Source organism: Idiotropiscis lumnitzeri, chromosome 10 (genome assembly GCF_059441095.1).
Source record: "Idiotropiscis lumnitzeri isolate Australia: NSW breed Sydney's pygmy pipehorse chromosome 10, RoL_Ilum_1.0, whole genome shotgun sequence".
NCBI lineage: Eukaryota > Metazoa > Chordata > Actinopteri > Syngnathiformes > Syngnathidae > Idiotropiscis > Idiotropiscis lumnitzeri.
The window spans coordinates 3,389,815-3,412,345 of record NC_142400.1 but is presented as its reverse complement, the minus strand read 5'-3'; the positions used below and the strand labels follow the sequence as shown (position 1 = coordinate 3,412,345).

Below are 22,531 nucleotides of genomic sequence, written 5' to 3'. Positions count from 1 at the left end.
TCATAAAAATCGTTGGCACCTGACCCCGTTCTACTAAAAATGTTAAAAGGTTCCTCCGGAGTATGAGTCGCGTATTTTGGGGAAATTTATTTGACAAAAACTGAGACCGATAATAGGAGAGCTCGGTCTAAAAACTCAGCGTTGCCGTTCAGTTATTCATAGAGCCTTCAAAGGAGAAGTGTGTCAAGCAGTACAAATGGAAATACTTCAAGCCCGAGTTACTGACTAGAGTATAACATGGGTGTCAATCTGATTTTTGTGGACGGGCCACATCGTCGTTACGACGGTGAAACCATATGAATGTACGATCACCGTATGTTATCACATAAACATAAAAAATTGATAAAAAGACAGTTTTGAAATCAGTAGCCAGTCAGTAATTGTTTGCTGAACAATTTTTCAATTGATTTTTAAAGGGGAGGATTGTGTATAAAAAAATGGCACTATCTCAAATCTCAATGTTGTTAAAAGTGAAGAAAAATGTGCTAGAATAATAATAATAATAATAATAATTTGTTCTTCGCGGGCCACATAAAATGAGGTCGCGGGCCAAATCCGGCCCCTGGGCCTTGGGTTTGACACCCGTGGTTCATAACACGTAAAAGAATGCGGTGCTCCCTCCGTGTGCCAACTTCACCCGTCGCCTCCGCCCCAGCGCCAACCTCTTTTGCCCGTGGGCAACGTGACAGGAGCCAGACGGAACGTCAAATCTCCGCGGTGGGCCTCCTGCCCTCTTGCCACTCAGCGATTGGCCGAGTACTCGCTGGTATTTTGTGTCTGACGCCAACAGCTGCGTAATTGCTGGGCAAAGAATTGAAATTTCATTGTCATTTCGATTTTGGCTTGAAATGCATCCTTGCTGTGTGGAAGGAACTTTCTTTGTGGGATGGAAAGGCTCCAGCAAAAATATGTGCGGAAATTGGCTTATTTTTCATCCTTGGGTCGTCTCTGAACTGGCATTTTTTTCAGTTCTTGTTCAGAGCGTAGAAAATCAGTCGTTTTACTTCATTGTCCTTTTATTTGATTGTGGTTTTGTATTCTTATGACATTTTTTGTTTTCAGTTCAAAACTTTTTTTTTTTTTCTTTTTTTTTCCACCCTAGACGTCAGTTCTGATGTCATCTTGTTATCCGATTTTGCGGGATGCCACAAATGTGGCCAACTCCTGTTTTGGTGTGCTCAGTGCAAAAAAAAAAAATAAAAATAAAAATAAAGCTCATGTTATGATAAGAAATCCCAGACAAGGCAAAGTAGACAACAAACAAGTCCGCTGCTATCGTGATGGACAGCCTCCACTGCGAGCTTTCGATATGGCAACGTTTTCTCGGCGTGATGCCGCAACCGCCTGAGCCGCGGGCATACCGGCAAAACGTGAGTGTGCAACAACCGAACGGGCGTGAATGAATGAATGGACAATGAGCAAAGGTGCTGCTTTCCACGTGTGCGTTCACTTCCTGCCTTTTTCTGATTTACGGAGGGAGACTAGAGAAGGGAAGATGCAGGAGGGGGTGGTTGACAAAAAAAAAACAAAAGTGCGAGATGAAGGCCTTGCTGGAAGCTACAAAAGAAGCCGTGGGCTGGGAAAAATAAGGTAGGGGAGCCCTCGACGGGGCTGGTGAGCACGCGGACAAAACTTGGGGAAGGAAGAAGGCATTCCTCACAATGGCGAGCGGACCCCATGCCCCCCCCCCCCGTCCCCCCTGCTTCAAAGAAGCCCGTCCGAAATACAGAAAAGGCGATGTGAGATGGACCTGCTGGGAAGTGGAGCAATCACGGCGGTAAGCGGACGGGAGGAAGCGGGCGATGGGCCCCGGCTATTCATTTGAAAAGAAACTGTGCTGCAGCCGGGCGCCGTCAGAATGGAAATGGATTCGGAACTGGTTCCAGCGCAACTCCGTGTGTGGTCTGATGCGAGCATTGGCGCTACGGAGGGGAGGGGGGAGCGGTGAAGGGTGCGCTATTCATCCAGGAAAAATCTCCTTGATCTTAATGAGGAAAATGGGGAATCCCGCAGTAGTTTAGATTGCATTTTTTTTTTTTTTTTTTCATATTTATTCTGACTTGCCAGAAATGAGGGAAGTGCCGCCTGAGGCTCAGAGCTAAATCTCATCGTATTGAAATGCATTTAAAAAAATAAATAAATAAAAAAATCACTTGCTATTAGCGCGACGATCGTCCAGCTGAAAACAGAGTATGCTAACTTAATCGGCTTCCGGAATCTCACCACCCTGTTCTGTTAAACGCCGTCACAAAAGGTCTAACAAAAAAAAAAAGCCCCTATTTTCACATCGCGTCAATCGACATAATGGTTGGCTGGACAGAAGAGTGTGAAGACAAAGTAATCACTCTCATTGACGAATGACTATTCGACATCACCGTCAACGGCGATGCAGTGACTAGCGCCGCCGATGGCAAGGAGGGGTACTGCATCTCACGCATGCGCAGAAGGTCCGAAGTAATTCTGCTTTTGCGGTGTGTTCTTCCGTCATTTTCTGGTCCGACGTGCCGACTTCTAGGCCGACGCGACAGTCGGCCACCTCGACCAACGTCGGAATTGGTGTTTAGAGACATTAAGGGCGTTATTTTGCCAACAATGTCATGATCAAGTCGTCTTAATATTGACGTTCATTCCAAAAAAATATGCATTTGATTATTTTTCTAGACCAAAACTATTTGCTGTTTTTGCAGTCCCAAGTTAAAACGTGCCGCCTGTGCATCTTTGGGACGTGTCAGTTACGCGGCGAACGGCTTATCACAATCTGGCGCCGGCAAATAATGAGTGGCGGGAGTGGAAAAGGGGTTAGCGCAGTTTTAATAAAAGTTACCTCCGCTCTCGTTCCACCCGGTGATATCCCCGGCTGTGATATTCAAAGAGCGGCAGGTTGCGGCAATAACATTTAACTTCACCAATTTCTTATTGCCTGTCAATCTCTCTAATTTGATCCGGCGTCGGACAGTTGCGGTGTCGGACGGCCGAGTCGCGCCGCATATCGGCGCGCGAGACTGGCAGCTAATAAAAGACCCGCTTGGTATTTACTCCCCCCCCCACTTTTTTTATTTATAATATATCTCAATACTGTTATGAATATATATGCATTTAGGACTCGCCCGCCACTCTGCGTGGCCCCTCGGTTAATAATATGTTATTGATCTCCATATAGAACCGGCTGTATATCGGTTTAATTTCCAGGCCTTATCGCCTCGCCGCTGTGATTTCTCATGAACACTTGCTTTATTTCCTGCTTTTCCCTTCCGACAGGCATGATTAATAATAATCCAAATAATAGTACATTTTATTTATATAGAAGATTTCGAGATAGTCAAAGTCAGTCAAGGAGGCGGTATAGGAGTGAAGATGACATTTTTTTACTGCATGACAGGACACGATGCCGAAAAGTGGAACATCATGGCTGCTTGCATTCATTTTTTTTTTTTTTTCATTTAACGCTGGATAACGTCTAATGTGTATAATGTATTTAGAAATACACTTTACAGTGTCTCCATTCCCAACTGTCGATAATCGAAATAAAGTAGATCGCAACTCAATCGAAATAAAGTAGATCGCAACTCTCGTTTTCAGTGATTTGACAACATCGGTGCAACATCGGCAAATCTAATATCGTAAAATGAACATGTATTTTTCTTTCCCATACTTCCCGAGTGGAAATGACGGCATCTACGTATGTAGAATCTCTGCCGTAGCTGACTTTGTTATTAATCTAAGAGTCATAAATAAGTCATCCTGATTCCGGATGTTTTTTTTTTTTCTCCCCTCTTTACACTTTCCTGTCTAAAGAGGACACGCGGGACTTAGCGCCTCGCTAACTGGCCGGCTAGCGACACCTCCGGAGGGCTCCTCCCTCGGCCTCTGCATCCCCTCGGCCCCTTCATTCCCAACCCGGTGGAATGATAAAGGGATGGAGGGATGAGGAGGGAAGGCGCGCCGGGGATGAGAACGAGGCGTGAGGCAGCGCGTGTATGCGCAAATATTCTGCGCCATCAGCAGGAAAAGGGGCCTTAGTCAGCCCGTTTGCCCGGGCCTCGCCGCATGCTAAAACACATTGAGGCAAAGCCCATTAAAAATGGATGCTACGCGATAATCACATTCGCACTTAAAATTTAATGTTGCTACGCGGTGGCTGACAAAGGGAAAGGCGGCGTAGGGCGCCGTGATTATGACCGTGCCGTGTGTACTGTACGTCCTTTTACTTTGGGGGCGGGCGACTCCTTCATGTGATCTCTGGAGAGGATTCAAGATTAGCGCGGGCTGCTTCGTGGCACCCAATTGTTGCATTTAATTCTCACGTCCGTCCCCAAAAAATAGTGGGCGGTTAAGATTCCACTCCTGAGTGATTATGATGAGGAATTTCAATACATTTCTTGTGATTTTCCGTATTTGTTTATATACTGATTTCCGAACATGCTGAATAATTGTCATTAATAATCCTGATTTAAATATTGATCCATATCCTGGCCATAATGGTGCAGCCCTAAGCCAAACGCAATATTTACTCTCTACATAAAAAAACAAACAAACATTTGAGTGTATTTGTTCATGCGTGCCACTTGACCTCCTGTCCTTGCTCCTCCTCCTGAAGGTCAGAACGGGGAAGTTTTTCAAAGGCACTCCTACAGTCATCTTCCCCCTCGGTATTCAGGCAAAAAGGAAAGGCATCTCTTTTAACCTTTTCCGCCCCGCCTCTCTATCCTGCCTTCGAATTTAGAAGAAGAAAAAAAAGAAAAAAGAAAGCCTCGGCATCTTCTCTGGACAATGACGGGTCCTTGGAAGGAGAGGGCCGAGATGAATGAGAGCTGCCGTGTCGCATTTGTGGAGTGAGAGCGCAAAGAAAAGCGACGCAATCAAGGAGAAGCGGAGGTCGACTTGCTCGGCATTCATCCCCGTCAATATGCGCGGACATTTTTCAACTGCTTCCCCAAATTGTTGTGGAAAAAAAAAAAAAAAGAAGAAAAAGCTTTTAGAGGCCATGTCGTTGGTCGTGATCGCTACCGTCGAGTCTCCGCATGCCCCCAAAAGCTGACGGACAATCAACTGACAATTATTTAATAAAATCGATTCATCGGAAGGTTATTTTGTCAGTTTATTAAAACATTATCCCTCCATTCAAACATGACATTATTTCAGAAACATAAATTAAGGCTCAGTTATCTCTGGCCACGATCCGGTGGTTGGGGACCACTGATCGTAATAATTAACTTGAAGCGTCATGTAAACATAAACATGTTGCCCGAAGTGTTTGGTTTTGTCAGACTTGGTTGAAGGCAGCAGCACTACCTGAGATTGAAGTGGGGCCCCCCCACACCCCCCACGCCCCCTTCCCCTTATCCGTATCTGGGTCACAATATGTGGAGCAATTTCAACAGATGGGCTGCAGAGTAGTCCCCAGGCGAACAGAAGTTACTTTCTCGTTTTCTCACTGCCACCACCGCTGCAACTCTGTCCTCTGCCGCGAAGCCTTACATCTTCACAAGCTTAGTTAAGGAACACAGAGGAAAAAAAAAAAAATATATATATATCTGTTACAGAAAAATTATGTGACTAATCGCAATTATTGATGGGAATTTTTTGTGATTAATTAGTTAAGTAAAAAAAAAAAATATATATATTTAATTTATTTTTCATTATATATGTATATATATATATATATATATATATATATAATTTTTCTGTAACAGATATTGACTTGAATCATTCTTGTCAGACATTTTTCAGAGAAAGAACGCTTAGTTGTGCCCAAAAGCGGCACAGTTTGTCGTGAAACGCAGTTAAGGCAATTTTCACAACAGCAAAACTTTAAATAGTTTGTTGAATTGCCCGAGCTTGTTGTCTTGAAAGAAATTTAAAAATAATAATAATTAATTAATTGAATTTTACTTTATTTACAGTGTAGTAGGTGTGGCACCACGATAAAATGTGTCATTTTCACGATTCTCTTTTTTTTTTTTTTTGACGATGGCATTAGGGCTGCGGGTGGGGCGGCGGGCGCTATATAATGGAGAGGCTCCACCTGTTTACACTCCTTTGCCCCTGAGCATCCTCCAGTGCGGCCCTTTGGAGGGCCCTCATTTTAACTACTCTCACGCGCAGGGACCACTGGAAAAAAAAAAAAAAATCCAACAAAAATAAACCACAGTCGTGACGAATAGGCAAGTTAGAGCAAGAATAATGGCAATAAAACTAATTAGAGGGAAAAGAGTGTATCACCAGTGAAGCACTTCCAAACGCGCCTTTCTAATGAGGTCCGCTGTGAAGAAAATGGAGGTTGGGGACGGGGCGGCGAGCAGGAGGGTCTCGTGCCTTAAAATAAAGAATGAACAAATGGGCTGAATGTGTGCGCTGAATCACTTTTTTTTTTTTCTTTCTTTCTTTTCTTTCTGTACAATGACCTGTGTTTGCAAAGCGCTGGATGAAGACAGTAGCGAGCCACAGGAAGGGGATGAAGTGTTTGGCTAGTGGGAGGCCAGCGGGCTAGACACCAGGCTTTTGTGTGCAAATTTCCCAGCAGCGCCTTACCAGTTAATTAAGAAGGTCAGTGCAAAAAAAAAAAAAAAAATGTAGCAGGCGGTGGTTGTTGGCGTAACGAGCTGTCCACTCCGCATGAATGAGGGGTTTGTCCCAAACTAAAGCAGCGAGAGGCCAAATAATGTCGGCGGCAATTAGGGAGCGGTGGTGGGCAGCCAAAGGCCTTTGGACCGAGCACCAGAAAAAAAAAAAGAACACGCAGTGACGGTAATAAACATGCCGGGATAAATAGAGGCGAGGAGGGGTGGGGGGTTAGCGGACTTGGTAGAGGCGGGTCGCGTTGCCTTCACCTCTGCCCGCCGCGTGGCCTTGACCCCGCTGCGGGATGAGTGCTTTGAATGCGCAATCCGAGTGGAAGTCGGCAAAGGCTTGACATCTGTATGCTCGCGCCGCACCTGATGCGCTCCAGACATTCAAACAACACCTTTCGCCCATATCCCTCGTTGAGTCCAATTAATAGCTTAAAAAAGTTTCAGGTTGCATTTTCCCAAAGTTGTCCTACAAATGAATCGGGATCCTTTCCAAGATTGTCGTAATTTGGGATTTATTTTAATCATAGTGTCAGTATTTAATGTTGGTAAATAGGGCTGGGAATCAATTAAAATTTCGATCCGATACACAAGGGCCCGATTCGATTTCCGATTCTCCATTCGCGTTGATAAATAAAATATTAATCTTTACATTAAGAATTTAATACAGTGCCTTTCAATTAATCATGTAAGTTTTTTTTTTAATATGACCTGCTCAGATCATGCTTCTTGGCGCCATTTTGTTTTGATATGCAACTTTCGCATCGTGACAAGATCTCGCGCGACGTCACGTAAAAAATACGGCGAAAAAATCGTGATTAAAAGTGGTGATAATTTATGTATCGATATCAGCCTATTAAAAGGAAAATCGAAATATCTTTTTATTTAATTTTTTTTCAACCCAGCCCTATTAGTAAATCAATATTGTACAGTTTTAATATTTCCCCATGGATATTTGATGTTGGTGTATCGATACTATTTTGTTGGGTTTTAATTGGCATTTTAGCTTCCTGGATTTTGGTGTTAAAATCTAAAAATGCTGGAAAACTTTTTTGCATACTTTTAAAGGTCATGGTGAGAGTTGCACTTCAAAAAGGTCTTGGCGTCTTAAATTTCCATACTCTATTGGTTTTAAATCTGGACATTGATTGAAAGCAGAAGTTTGGTCATTACGGTGACATTGTGGAAAAAAAAGTGCAAAGCAACCATTTTTTAAAAATCTGTTTGGGGAAAAATGAGGAAAAAATTCGAACGTCAGTTGATAATGTGCACCAAAGACTAATTGAGGTGCCAATTTTAATTGAATTCAGCAATTTACACATTTGTGTGTCGTCTACCACACAATAAAAATGCTATTACTCATTGATACGCCACTTCTAACGTCATCGTCCCTGAACCAGGAGCAATCAGACAGACCAAATATTGCCCTTCCTGCCTTGGCGGAGGTCTACGCTACCGATTTTGTCTTTCGGTTGATCCCTCGTAAGAATCCCCTTGCCAGAAGCGCCCTAAATTCCCCAAAAGTCAGCTCTCCAAGTGAGATTTGCGCCAGCTCCGGAATCGTCCTCCGCCCCATTCTTGGCACAATGCGAAGACTGCGGTGCTCTTTGTTTCATTTCAAATCTTGGAAGTGAAGTGGGCCTCTTGTCGCACTAATCGCTGGCAGACAGCCGGTGTGGTCTCTCTCTCTCGTGCCGATGAACTTCCCCACAAAGAAATGGGAAAACGGCTTTGTGTGCAAATAGAAAAGCCCACAAAAGCAGGAGCCTGAGATAGTGTCAAGTAAGAATGCCGTTGGCCTACGCTTGTCGATACGAATTGCAGTTTTGATATGAAGGTGCAGGTCACTCTGCGTTGGTCTTTGACTGCGAAGCCGCCTTCAGATTTGGGAGGCTTTGAAGAATGGGAGGTCACTTGGCTGAAGACGGTCAGGGAAGGGCATGAGAAATGAGAGAGTTCTACTTTGTAATTGGCTGTGCAGATTTGGAGCTTGGATGGTATTTGTGAGAAGGATAAAATAGGAATGGGACAAAATGGCGATATCAAAAATAGTGCATCGTCATTGTGCAGGTTATATCAGAGACCCTGACATGATTTTGGTGAATTAAAAAAAAAAAAACGTGCACCAGTATATAACCCGCAACAATTCTTTTTGGGGAACAAAAAATGAATAAAAATCTAGGAAAAAAGTAGCGGCTTATAGTCCGGAAAAATACGGTAAATGTAAAGATTGAAGTTGAGACCAAGACTGAAAACGTATCATATTAAACCCACAAGTTTGCATTTTGTGCTCGTGCTTCAGCTATTTTGCGGCCACAAATTGGCAAAATGTACGCACACCAGTCTCTTAGTCCCGACTGAAACAGTTCGGCACTTCCTTGACACCAATTCATACCTTATCCTCACCAGGGCCTTTGGCGCCATCTTGTGGCATCTTGCAGAAGTAGAATGAAAAAGTGAAGTTTTCAACAACTAGTTGAGGACTTCTTCCACGGGAAAAAAAATTCAAAAATAGTAACAACCACCCTATGCAAGATTTGATCACAGATGCGGATTTATTCAGGTTTTATCTATCTTCAGAAAAACACATTCACGTGAACGTGCCGAAGTCGATATTTGTTGTAAAGCAATGAAAAAAAAAAAAAACAGTAAATAGAGCAATCACTGAGTTTATTTGACAACATTCACAACCTCCAAACGTGTCAACCCAAAAACGGTCCCGGTGCCATGTCCAGAAATCCCTCTGCTCAGACCTCCGCTCCCTTTGCACGTTTCCCTCTCGTGGCTCCTGCTAATTGGAGGCCGCTAGACCGCCAAGCTCCCGCCCCCAAGACGGAGGGGCCCAGGTTACTGTAACCTTGGTTGCCAGGGATCGGCGGCTCGCCTTCATGTGAGCGGCTATTCATCAAGCTGGAGGGGGGAGTCGTGTGCGAATATGCAGCGGAGGGAAATGAGCGTCCACCAAGACAGCTTCCCAAAAGGCAAACAAATCACCCCGTTCGCCGTAATCCGCCGAGGAGAAAGGGGGGGCGGGGTTTTTCTCGATGGGCTCGTTGGCTGCTGAGGTGCTCCGTGATTGATAAAGGAAATATTTGAGCTCTTTTTACGATTTGGGGGATGGCGCTAATGCTACATGCTAACGTGCTATAATTCGTCATCCCGTGACTGTTTGTATCTCGGCGCAGGAGAGAGAGCGGCCGACCACGTATTATGAAGCTAGGGAGGGGGATCTTATCAGCGATATCCCAACTGATCGATTAGCACGCTCGGACGAGTCATCAATCATCCATCATCGCATGGAAATCTGCGCGTTAGCCGTCATGTAGCCGATGAGATTCATTGATCTTTATTGGAGCGCCACGGCAACAATCAAACATCTGGAAACAAGAAGTGAAACCTAAAAAAGACGGGCAACAAAATTGCTCAGCCTTTTTGTGCTCATGTCGTGTCTAGTTTGTTGCCTTTCTTGACAGATTTGCGCGTTCTGATTCTGTGATTATCCGTGGACTAAACTTGCAAAATACCAGGAATAATTTTTTTTTTTTTGTGGTCATGCTGCGTAAAATTTGAGCTCTTTTGCGTTGCGACGTGTGCGCTATATCGACTCTATATTTGACTTTAATTTAATCCTACTGTTCGTTTATCTACGACAATAACGTGACGACTCAACGTCTTTCCTAGACGTCTCCGTGACAAGACATCATCTGTCGTAAACATCTTCATGATACGAAGAGATTGACCAGCGTCGTATCATTTCCCCAAAATATTTCTACCTCCTCCCGTATCGCCCCTCTATTCGATATAAGTTGATGAAAAGATGATTTTCTTCCGTAAACGCTGCCGTGTGACGTCCTCTTTTGCGCTTGTCGCTTGAAAAAAAAAAAATACAAGCGTCAAAATTCAAACGCACACCCAAAAAAAAAAAAAAAGTCGGTGTAAAACATATATCCACGCACCCCCCCACCCAACCCCGCGCACCAGACCAATTCCGAGCTTTGACGCAAAGGGAATCCCATCCGAGCTACAAGGAAATATTTCACGCGGCGCATTACAACGTAATTACCCCTGATCTCGTGTTTGCGATGACGGGTTTCCTCGCCGTCGGAGAATAGGGGAGCGAGTGGCGCGTATTCAGCGGGGAACACGGGCGGGCGCTCGTAGCGCCGTCGCAGGCGCAATCTCCTCGCCGTCGCACCTTAATCATCCTGGCTGCCTGCCTTGTGCATGTGCATATAGGGAGATTTGTGTTGGAGCTGCTTGCGATTGTGTGTTGTGTTTCTGCGTGGGTGTGTGTGTGTGTGTGTATATGTGTGTGTTCTTTCACCTGTGTTGTGCAGAGAGAGTAGAAAAAAAAAAAAACATCCCTGCAATTCCCTCGTGATCCCCTTCCCCCCCACCCCACACCAATTTCCAGCCACCGGCAATCACTCACTCTGCGCACACACACACACACACACACACACACATCTACATAGAGAGGCTGATGAGATCCTCCGTGGGCTCTACCATGTGACCGCCGCTCGTCATCTACTGTACGTGCGCCACTATTTGAATATCAGAGTCACTCGGGAGGGGAGGAGGGGGGGGGGGGGGGGGCTCGGCCTGATCTACATACACGGGCGATCTCCGAGGAGCAAATCCGAGATCCTTCCGAACACCCCCTGTACTATGTTTCCCTTTGAATTTTGAGACGAATATGTCGTTGGTGCGCACCATTGTGTAGAGGCGATACGTCATCCACTTTGAGATGTCCTTGCACCTGGATTGGGGCCACTTAACTGTATCTCGCCTAAGCGCTGATTTATATGGATGGAACTCACTGGTGGATATTTGGTGGGCGGGGGGGGGTCAGAAGAGTGCCAACGAGGGGGTGGGAAATTGTGCAAAAGCATCAGTATCGCGATACTGTGATTGCGCAATCGTCATTGTAGTACAATACGATCCTGGAGTGAAACCTGTCTAGTTCTCGTTCACTATTCACAGATTTCAACACCGCGACTATTTGGATGGACCGACGGCGGATATTTTGTCCCGAGTTGCACAACATGGCACCTCCCTTTTTTAATCAGGCCCTCCACTCCTATTTCTTTGTCTGTGCTGATGTCAGCACATCGGCCAGCGTGAGAGTGGATGGCCGCGTAGGCGGCGGGTCAGCGTGGGATTGTAAATAAGATCCCCGTTATAGAATATGTTGTTGCTTTTCGTGTTGGCTGCTGGACGTGCTTTGCCTGAATTTCCTTAAAGACTCAAACTGAAAGGTAGCCTTTTAACTCATTCACTGCCATTGACGGCTAAAGTCGTCCAAGACCCTTTTTTTTTTTTTTAAACTTGGCTGGTAGTGAATGAATTAACCTTTAGTTAAAAGCATAATAAAATGTGATCATTAACAATTTGAAACTGGAAAAAGTAATACAAAAAAACAAAAGGTAAATAAAATGGTCCTCCTAATTTCGTATTTTGCCGCAGATGATGACACCCAGTGCTGGATGTAGCAAAGCAACCCCATAGCAAATTTATTTTTAATTGTACATTATGATAAAAAAATGTATGTAGATATCATTTATATTTATTTATTTATTTTACATTTTTTACATTTATTTAAATATATATTTTTTTCTTCCCCAAGGGTTCGTACCCCGGTGGTGTTTTGGCAGTCCCGAAGAAAAATGTCAGTTTCACCGATCGTCATAAAATTGTGTGGACATTATTTATCATTTATCAAAGTAGTCTGATTCATTATTTTAATAGCATTATAATATCAGTTTACTCAATTAATCGTTTGCTATTATTCCCCACAAAATCCGACCAAACTCTCTTTTCATCAATGAGCATCGCTGCCTGTAGCATGACCACCCACATGACCATATTTCAGTTCACGTATCATACGTATCATGTCGTGTATACTCAGCGATCTCGACTCCGCCGCCAAAATTTAAGAGCGTACACCTGCATTCATCACAAAGGCCAAAGCACTTCCGATGGGGACACGCTAAAGGCGTTTATAGTGGCGCGTTCGCGTTTAAAGTCAGCATTAGAAAGGGCCGGCTGCAATGGCATATTTTTTATTTTTTTTTCCCTCCACATTTATTGATCTGACCTTCCTGACGCCCAGAAATACCCTCACATTTTCTCTCTCTCTCTCTCATACAGGGCTGGATATCATTTGAATTTTATTGATCTCCACCGCACATGACATGTCTTGATCTCGCTTAGTGTGTAAAGCTCCCTAAATTGGTGACTTAATGCATGAGGTTAAAAAAATATATATATATGTATATATATATATTTGCGCTTTATGAAATAACCAGCAGTTGTTCTGGGGAGAGAGAGATTTTTTTTTTTATTTTGTCGTCGTCGTCGTCATATAATTTACTAAACAAGGACATTGGACATCGCTGCTGCCCCACTATTTGACCGTCCACTTTCATTTATTTATTTTTTTTTTTTGGGGGGGGGACGGTGCTTTACCAGTCCTGCTGGCTAGTTGTCTCCAGCTAACTGTTAATCAATGCTGGCGAGCAGGTTCGACCATAATGGAGGATTTATCTGGGCCCTTCACAGCACTTAAGTGCCCGGCGGCTGCCTTCCTACCACCTCCACCTCTGCAAAAACCTCACCTCACATTCTCTCCTGCTCCCGACCACAATCTCCCTCTCCGAAACGGGCCTCTTGAGAGAGGGCCAGATTTGCGGAGACGGCGGCGAAAGGTCCACAAGTGTTGGGGGAAAAAGTTGAGAGGCTTTTTAGGTGGCGTGTGAATCAACTGGAATGAATTGTGCTTTTTCTTGCGACAAACACGTCATAGTCCAAAAAAAGAAGAAAAATCAAATTTGATCATCATAAGGGTGATTAGAAATTAATAAATAGCTTTGGTTACATCATACGTTGTCCTAAACCTTTTATCAAGGCTCAAGCTTACTTTTTTTTAAACTTCGGTGCGTCGAGTTTGATGACCTGAAAGTTTTGCTAATGAGTTTCAGCAAAGTTATGTTAGCACAATCAGTCCAGACCATAAACACAAGCCACTAAATGATTCATGGGACTTATATGAAGCAGAAATGTGCCAAGTTTGTAGCTATAATTGGCTTCATGCATTACGTCTCACACCGGAGATATACTTTGACCGCCGCTCGTCTGTCTGATCGCATTGCAATCAACGCATTCACGTCCGACGCAGAACACCACGTGGACTTGTAGACTTAGGGCACTGTCATTTTGATTCTTCTTTCGAGCACTGTGCATCGTTCTCACCGCTTTGGAGTCAAGTATGCTAACCGTTGGGCTAAAAGCCCGAGGTGCCAACCTACTAGCCAGTGCACTCCCGAGGCGTCGGGGAAGTCAGGTTCACTGATGTATTCACGCAGCGTTAGCTAGCTCAAGTTACATGTCACGGTTGACTGAATGGGGCTTTTAACAAGCTGGCCTAAACACTATCAGAAGCACTGACTTATATTTAGAATCGAAATTATATTACCGGAATTTGTGGGACTAGAAGGCGCGTCTGTATATAAGCTGCAGTAACTCTAAAAAATAATAACAAAATAAATACAAAATAAATAAATAAAATAAAATATATATTTTTTTTTTTAAAAAAAACGCTATAACAAGACGCACCATGGTATAAGCCTGAGTTTTCTATGTTGAAAAAATAAATTGTTTACTGCAAGTACAAACCGATTTTTGCACATAAAGGTCCATAAACAGATTGTTAAAACAGTGCCTTCCATTCCGCTTGTCCGGTTCATGTCGATGGTTGGTGGGGAGCTTGTATACATCCCTCATGCAAATTCATGTGCGAGCTTGTTTGTGGATGAGAGTGGAGGGGAGACCTAGGAGGCTGCTGGTGTGGTGGTGGCGAGGAGGGGGGGGGCGTTTCAGGGCGGGGGGGTTAGCATTGGTGGTTGCGGTGACAGATATTGAGGGGGACGGGGGTGGCAGCTGCAGGCTGCTCGGTGCACTGTCAGAGCGGAATGATTAATGAATGGCGGCCCCAGCTGAGCCTAACCTTTGGAGAACCGCACAGGACATCTGCAGAACTGTCAGCGCTCTGACAAGGACAGAGCTGAACAACCAATTATTTCGCCATCACTAAGGTGGGCTGTCAGCTTAATCCTAGCCATTCACTTAGGCAAGGACAGGCAAATTTCTCCTTTACATACACACACACACACACACACACACACACACACACAAGCACCCGAGTGAGCACGACCATGGCCCTTGTGGACACACACACACACACACACACAAGCGAACAAACAGACCCGTGTGGACACACACGTTCGCCCATGCGCGCTAAATGGCGTTAACCGTTTCCTTGCCAGGCTCTAAGATGGCGTTTTAGGCAACGCCGGGCACGCAACACAAGTTTAATGACGACAAAACTGGGCCGCCCAGTGCCGGCCAGCGGCTGAGCAGCGGACTTGGGTGGGGCTGCCGGTCGGGGGGGAGGGACGCTATGTCTCCTATATGTCAGAAGGGAGGGGGGGGGGGGGACATGAGGGAGGGGCACTTGTCTGCTCAGGATTTGCATGCTTCATGCAACTATAGGCTCAGTTAATAAGTCAATACTGAACATTTGAGTGAGCAATGCACTCTTGACTCCTTTTTATAAATGTTTTTTTTGTAAAATAAAAAAAAAAAAAAAAAACATCTTCAACCGCGGCGATATGCAATGAAAATTACCATGAGATGAGCCTTTATTGATCCCCGGAAGGGAAGTGCAACAGGACATGTTACAGCAGCACAAAACTGATTGAAAATAAAAGGCAATACAAAAATAATCGTGGTAAAAAAAAACTTTCTGTTTATTTGTTTTATTTGGGGATTTTACAGTCATACAATGTTTAACACGTTTTAATTCAGTCCCCGACATTTTGTTACAAGAAAAGTCCCATGTTTTTTAAAATTAATTTATTAATTAATTAATTTATTTATTTATTTATATATTTATTTTTATGTAATTATTTATTTATTTGTTTATTTATTTATTTATCACTAACTAAGAAACAAAACTAAAAGTCACATTTATTTGTAACTTTCATTTTAATAATTTCTCATTATTAGAAAACTCAGAGGGGATAAACCCCCCCCCCCACAAACATTCTATATCTGAATGAAATTATCGAAAGTGTTCGTTCACCCGATCAATTGTTGTTTGTCTGCCAAGTGAAAGTGAAACAAAGCAATGCGTCGACCCCCAACCTGGACGTTATGGGAAAATTGTCTATTGATTTTATTTTATTGACTTCAATTCCACACACAAACTACAAAAATATTCAGATATGACAAGCAAACCCGACGAACATTTTCGACTCATTTCCAAATGTTTCTTAATTTAAATTGCAACTTTTTATCTGTATTATGTATACACTCACACACAAGTTGTCCATAATGACCACAATAATGCTAAAATGACCCTAAATTGTCTTCATCAAAATAATGGCACTCTCAATTCTTTAATTTTGTTGTTCTCCATGAACGCCGACGAATGGAATCGTTTGTATCTGATAAACCCCGCCCCCCCATTAAGACGATCCCCTTGATAACGATGACTTTGCTTTGTGTGTGTGTGTGTGTGCGTTTTGCATGCGTGTGGCACGGAGTGCGGCGCTTTGCAGAATTGGGTGCTGATAGCGAGTATGAGTGACTGATTGGCTTTTGATTGAGGCGTCCCTGCGACGATAAGAGATGGAGCGTGCCCGGGAAGCCCATTGACAGGCTGCTGATGAAGCCCGAGTAGAGGCGGAGAGAGAGAGAGACGGAATCGAGGGAGCTGCAGGAAATTAATAACAGGATAAGAATCAATTAAGTCAATTGACCCGACATGCATGTTTATAGACGAGCCGAGTTGTGTTTTGTCTGCGTTTTTCACCGAGAATCATACACCTGCCAAACTAAAGTCAATGGCCGACGCAATTTGCAAGTCATGCATTTTCCATCTCAAAATGCAAATGTGTCGCTCGTGAGAAAGTCGAGCCGGGGAAGACTCGGCGGGATTTTCAGTCGAACAAAGACGATGATTTGAGTTCGTTCAGGGTGGACGACGGGTTGTGTTGATGGCAGGGAAGGTCCATTTTGTGAGCACCTGATGGCGAATTTGCCGGGAAACTTTCGTGATAAGGTCTCATTCATATCTCAAGTTGTACACATTTCAAACTACAAATCTCCTGGCTACAACCTGAGAAAAAAATAAAAACAACCTTCAAACCAAAAATTTCATGAGCTTTAAATTTCTTTATTTTTTTTTTAAACCCAATTTTGAAGCATCTTGTCATGATTAAAACGCTTGCCCCTTCCCCCTTGAAATGTGCGTTCATGACAAACAAGACGTGCCCCAATTCTCCGTCAACGTTCGCCAATTACGTTCCAATTTCATAGTTAAACGGGGAATGAGATGACAAAAGGTCAAGGCTTGGGCACTGGGCCATAGTCTAGATCCCAGAAAAATCTTCGAACTAAAATGTCCTTTTGGGTTTTGCACACGGTAGAAACCATTTTCCATTTTATGATCATGACAAAATCCCCCCCCCCCCAAAAAAAAAACCGATTTAAGTACAAATTGAAAATTGCATCTGTTTTATTTTCTACTTTCACGGCCACTTGCGCATTCACTGCCTATATTCACTAAAAGAGGAGTTCTACTAAAATGGGCAGTTTCTGACTGGCTTGCTTTTAAAATTAGGTTAGTGGATCATCACAGGAGAGAAACAAAACAAAAAAAAAAAGGACGATTGAAGGTACAGTCGAATAATTTTCATCGTGCTCCCTGCTGTGAACCTCTTTACGCCACATGGATGAGTTGGAGTGATTTTTTTTTTTTTTTTTTACCCCCTTGTGTCTACAGTACGAAAAAAAAAAAAAGAAGACAAATCGTCTTTTTCTAATGTTTCCCCACGACCATAATTCCACCAACTCCCTATGATGAACTACATAATTGTCTCTCTTCAGTCTCCTGCCCTGGGTTGATTTAGGAGCCAAATGGCAGCCCATTAGCATGTGAGAGTGACTGCCAGGCCGACGGGTTTTTTTTTTTTTTAGCGTCCCCGTAGAGAGTGAGGACATTTTTTTTTTTTTTTTTTTCCCCGCCCGTCTTCTATGATTCTCCATCGGCATCGAGAGTGGCGCATCAAAGGCGACGACTAACTACCCTCGCCCTCGGTCTCCTCTTGGCCTCCGGGTCCGCGGTGTAATTTGCTGCGGCTCTCTTTCTTCTGCCGTCTCTCACTCGGTCGTCTTGCCCGGCTCGTGACTGAGGGGGGGGGCGGGTGACGAGGTCAAAATGAATCTTGTGCTCTCTAAAGACGATTATGTCGCAACACGTCGTTACTCAGAGGAGCGGCGGACCCCGCGGGGGGCCCCTGTGGGCTACGTGTCTCATAAGGGCAAACTACGGCCCGGGGGCCACCCGCGGCCCGTTAAACGTTTTAATCCGGCCCGCTGAATTTAAAAAAAATTGTGGTGTGTCAAAGACTGATATTTTGTTGAAATGCTTTTGTTCGTTTACATTTAAAATTAAATGTATTGTTTTTCCCCCAGGTGTGGGCAAACTACGGCCCGGGGGCCACATGCGGCCCGTTAAACGTTTTAATCCGGCCCGCTGAATTTGAAAAAAATTCAAAGAATATTGTGGTGTGTCAAAGACTATTTTGTTGAAATGCTTTTCTTCATTTACATTTAAAATTAAATGTATTTTTTTTCCCACAGGTGTGGGCAAACTACGGCCCGGGGGCCACATGCGGCCCGTTTAACGTTTTAATCTGGCCCGCCGAACAATTTCATGAATAAATTTATTGGCGGTTTTTCAATGGCGGTTTTGTAATGCTTTTGCTCACTTTCATTTCAAATTAATGTATTTTTTTTTCTCCAATGAGGTGAGGTTACCAAAACACTCCAAGCATCTGCTCCTGGTCCGGCCCCTCTGTCAAATTTTAGAACCCATTGTGGCCCACCAATCCAAAAGTTTGCCCACCTGATTCGCTCGTCACTTGAAACTCTCTTTGGTATGCTTGGAATTTTTACCGTGTTGACAAGTATGGAACCGAATTTGAGGAAGGCACCATCCTTTTTTTTTGTCTTCGTTATTTCACTTATTAAGCAAAAGTACCGTGATTTGGCTCCAAGTCTATGTCCGGGGGCTTTTCCAAAGGAAGTTGAGTCGCCCTCCTTTATCTTTGTCCCCACGACTTTTCTCTAAGCCCCCTTACTTCATATTCAGCAGCCCGGGGCTTGAGCCGATCTTGTCTCCTCCCTTTTTCCAATTAATTCTCTTAGAGCGGCGACGCGCAATATACTTCCTAAATGGAACTCGCGGTGGCATTTGGCGTCGGCGAAGGCGGGGGCCCCGGCGCCAAATGAGCGAACAAGTCGACCGAACGGCAGCTGTTTGAGTCACAACGCATCTAATGCACATTTCATCACGTCTTAAACAAGCCATCAGCAAGTCGAATGCTCCGTGATACATTTGCCTTCAAAGCGGTTTCTTAAACATCAGCGCTTGGTACTCACTCCCTCTAAGCAGCAATCTCAATCTTTTACGCCCCTGATCCGAGTGGGTTCATCCGATTGCCTTAACATTTCGGCTGTGCCATCTTAAGACCTGGGACAGACAATTGTTAGTTTCCGAAATACTACGTGACGGGGGCGGGGCTTCAAAGTTTTCATTTAATGTTTAAAATGCTTAATAACTGCCCTGGACATGCTGCTAAAAATTCAAAATGTCACATGTACATGTAAAGAGTCGTGACCACAACACATTTATGTTTATAGTCTTTTATACACAATGCGCCACCTAGTGGCGACTATAAATATTTTTTTACATTTTTACGTACTGCACGGAGCCCTTTTAACAAATCCAACTGAAAATTGGTCATAAAAGCCTCAAGACGTTGATCTTACTCTATACCGAGTTTTGTGACTTTTCGGCGAAGGGCGTGGCCAAAATCAGATTTTCCGTGGCAACTAAAGCTCCTGCAACATGACTCCGATGATCTCAAAAATTTTCACATTTGAGAATACTGAAAAAATACTTCAAACTTATTTTTCCTTATTTTTGTCGACGTTTTTCTCCGAGCAAGTTAACAAGGTCTACCTTATATTTGCTCGGGTGAGTGTTTAGGCCTTCGGGATGTCACGATACGAAATTTGGCATTTTTCCATAAAGGCCGTGGCCGTGGCTTTGCACAATTCGCCAATAAAACAAGGCTGATTTTTGAGGTTCTCAATATGAACGGAACCTCATGAAACTTTGCACACATATTCTAAGCAGTTCTGATTAGTCCCATTTAGAATTTCGACCCCACTCCGATTTCTGAAACCAACAGAGCCACTTGTCTCTACCCGTCCCTACCCGTATTCTGTGCTGCGCCGTATCGTAACGGTAAATATGGCGCCATACGTATCAAAGGTGGCCGGTTCTGTTTTTGTCCCATTTTTTCAATGGAGGAAATGCAGACAGTGCCACTCAAGCAAGGCCGGTCGTATTCACCCCTGCGTGTCTGTCTCGGGGCTTAAGACTTACTCTCTCATGACATCTTACCATTTTAAACCTTATTTGGTTTGCAAAAGTGAAACTAAGCCCTCCCCCTTCCTTGTGTTGAATTTTTGGACGGCAAAGCCCCAGACTGAGATAAGGAGGGGTGTAACTTTTGGGGATTTTAAGAGGGATGTATAAGGGAGGTCACCGGGGGAGAGAACGAAAGAAGTAACAGCCAGGGTGCAAAGGGATGGATTTTTTTTTTTCTTTGGGTGAGTTGGCTACAAAGATACTCGACAGAGTCACTCCGGAGAGATTTAAAGGGGAACTTCTCTGCTGTGACCGACAGGCCACAATCCCATGATGCCTGGCAGTCTCTGTGGCGCTCGTTACCCCTCTCGCTTCACCCCACCGTCGTCCTCGGAAAGTTGGCATGAGATGATGGGAGGTCAAGATGTGGAGAACAGACGGTCCATATATTATTGGCTTTCTTGGTTTTCACCGTGTGTATCACTCTCAGGGAATTTGTGTGAAGGGCGTGAACACTTTCGTTTCAACTTCTGTCGTCGAGACTTCTTTGTCTGGTGACTTTTTATTTCGTTCGGGCTGGGTTTTAAAAATTACTTTATCGATTTTAATCGAATTCCCCTTTTTTATAGAATGATACCGATTCATAAAATCATGTAGGGATACTTTTAATAATTCCGGATTATAAGCCGCTACTTTTTTCCTCGATTTTGAACCGTGCGGCTACTACAGGGGGTGCTCTATAGTTCAGAAAATAGGCTAAATAAATCTATATATTTTTTTCTTTTCTCTTGGGTCTGTTCTGTTTAAATTAGATGCAGTAAACAACTCATTTTTATTTTTAACTGCGGCTTATAGTCTGGTACTCATTTATTCCCATTGACGGCTAAAGACGTCAAAGATCCATTTTTTTTTTTTTTTTTAACTTTACTTTACTTTACTGGTAGTGAATGAGTTAACCACCATTCCACCGTGCTGGCTTTATTTCTGGTCAATATATGTCTAGGAATATCAGCAGAAACCCGCATTTTCTGGCCCAAATAAACGCAGGCGCTCCTCTTGTCACAAGGACATTTTTTTTTTCTTTTTTTTTTTGAGTTTGCCATGATAGCTGGAGGCCAAGCTAAATGACAGACCTGCGCCAATCGGCTGACTGACGGATGAGCGCGGCCGGGCTGTTTAAATGTGTCTCAGCAAACACGGTTAGGCTCGTGTAAACAGCACTCCATTGATTAGCCACTATTCATGATCAGCACGTCTCGAGCTGCACTGGATTAGTCAACATAGCCCCCCCCGCCCTCTCCTTTTACTCATGTTTGCGCCGGCCAGCCCAATTTCAATGCCAAGGTCTCATCGGAACACCGATCACGCTCGAGGGTGAAGGGGAACCGAGGTGCTCATGCAGAAATATTGAACCATCCAACTCGTGGAGCGTCATCCGTAAGCCTCTCCGCAAACTATTTGAACAAGTTTGCCATGATGCAACGCTGTTTATGTACTCTGACAAGTGTGACAGGGTGTCACAACATGAGCAACAGACCAGGTGTCGCTAATCGCCCCTCGGACTACACCGGCTGGCTCGAGGAGACGAGCGTCCGAGAGTGACGGCCATAGTCATGCAAAATGTCGGCGCATGGAGTGGCGCTTGGTTGTGGCACCCCATTTTAGCTATTACACTTTCGACATCCCCCTCAAGCGCCAAACACCAACACCACCTCCTTTTGCATGGTAATTATTTTCCAGCCCAAAGGTAGCTGCAGGCAACGTCAGCCACTGCGTCAGGGCCCAGCGCATTAGCTGCCCGCTGCATTATTTATTTGTGCACGGGCAGCCGGATGGATACCCCAAATCCACAGAGACTTGGGGCAAGGCGAGGGCGGGGGTGGGGTGGCAACTCTCCTCTCAATGTCATTGTTCAAGGCAGCCCCCCCCCTTGAACGCCTCACCGGCGAGTGGCTCAAGGGCAGAACGGCACGAGACGCTTCGCGTGGGCGTCCTCGTTAGGTGCCGAATGTATTCTGAAAAGCGGGGTCAGAGTTCTGGTAACTGGCCCTCGCTTATGCAAGAAACAACCGTTAAGGGTCTACGGGATGACCGTCTAAAGAGTCCTGCAGGACGCCGCCGAGTGCCAAGTAACTTGGAGGGTCATGGAGTTCAAATTGCCCGAAGGCTCTCGGCGTGCTTGACGGTCCACCCTTGGGTGCGACGGGTAAAATACGCGTTTACCTCCATCCCATCGTGTGTATCAATAAAGAGTTCTAACGGCCAAATACCGGTGGGCTAGGCCAGGTCAAAACATGTCAGGCCCGCACAGAACGACTCTGCGACATGGCTCAGCGATTGTGACGTTTTGGGAGCTAATACCCCAGCGTGCCCCCCCCCCCCCCCTTTATCCCGCGACTGGCTGGTTCTGTCCGACATGAAACCACCCTGACCTGTCAGCCCTGCACCATCGCACGGT

The 22,531-nt window shown here is 44.5% G+C and overlaps 1 long non-coding RNA gene across 2 annotated transcripts in view; it reads left to right on the top strand.

The window, feature by feature from the left end:
- Nucleotides 1-4,949, top strand: part of LOC148328636 (uncharacterized) — an 88,117-nt gene extending 83,168 nt beyond the window's left edge. Inside the window, exon 5 of one of the 2 annotated variants that reach the window (XR_015845637.1) lies at nucleotides 4,598-4,949. This is a non-coding gene — a long non-coding RNA (uncharacterized LOC148328636). The remainder of the gene's footprint in view (nucleotides 1-4,597) is intronic. The other variant, XR_015845636.1, reaches the window with a different exon arrangement.
- The last annotated feature ends 17,582 nt before the right edge of the window (nucleotides 4,950-22,531 follow it).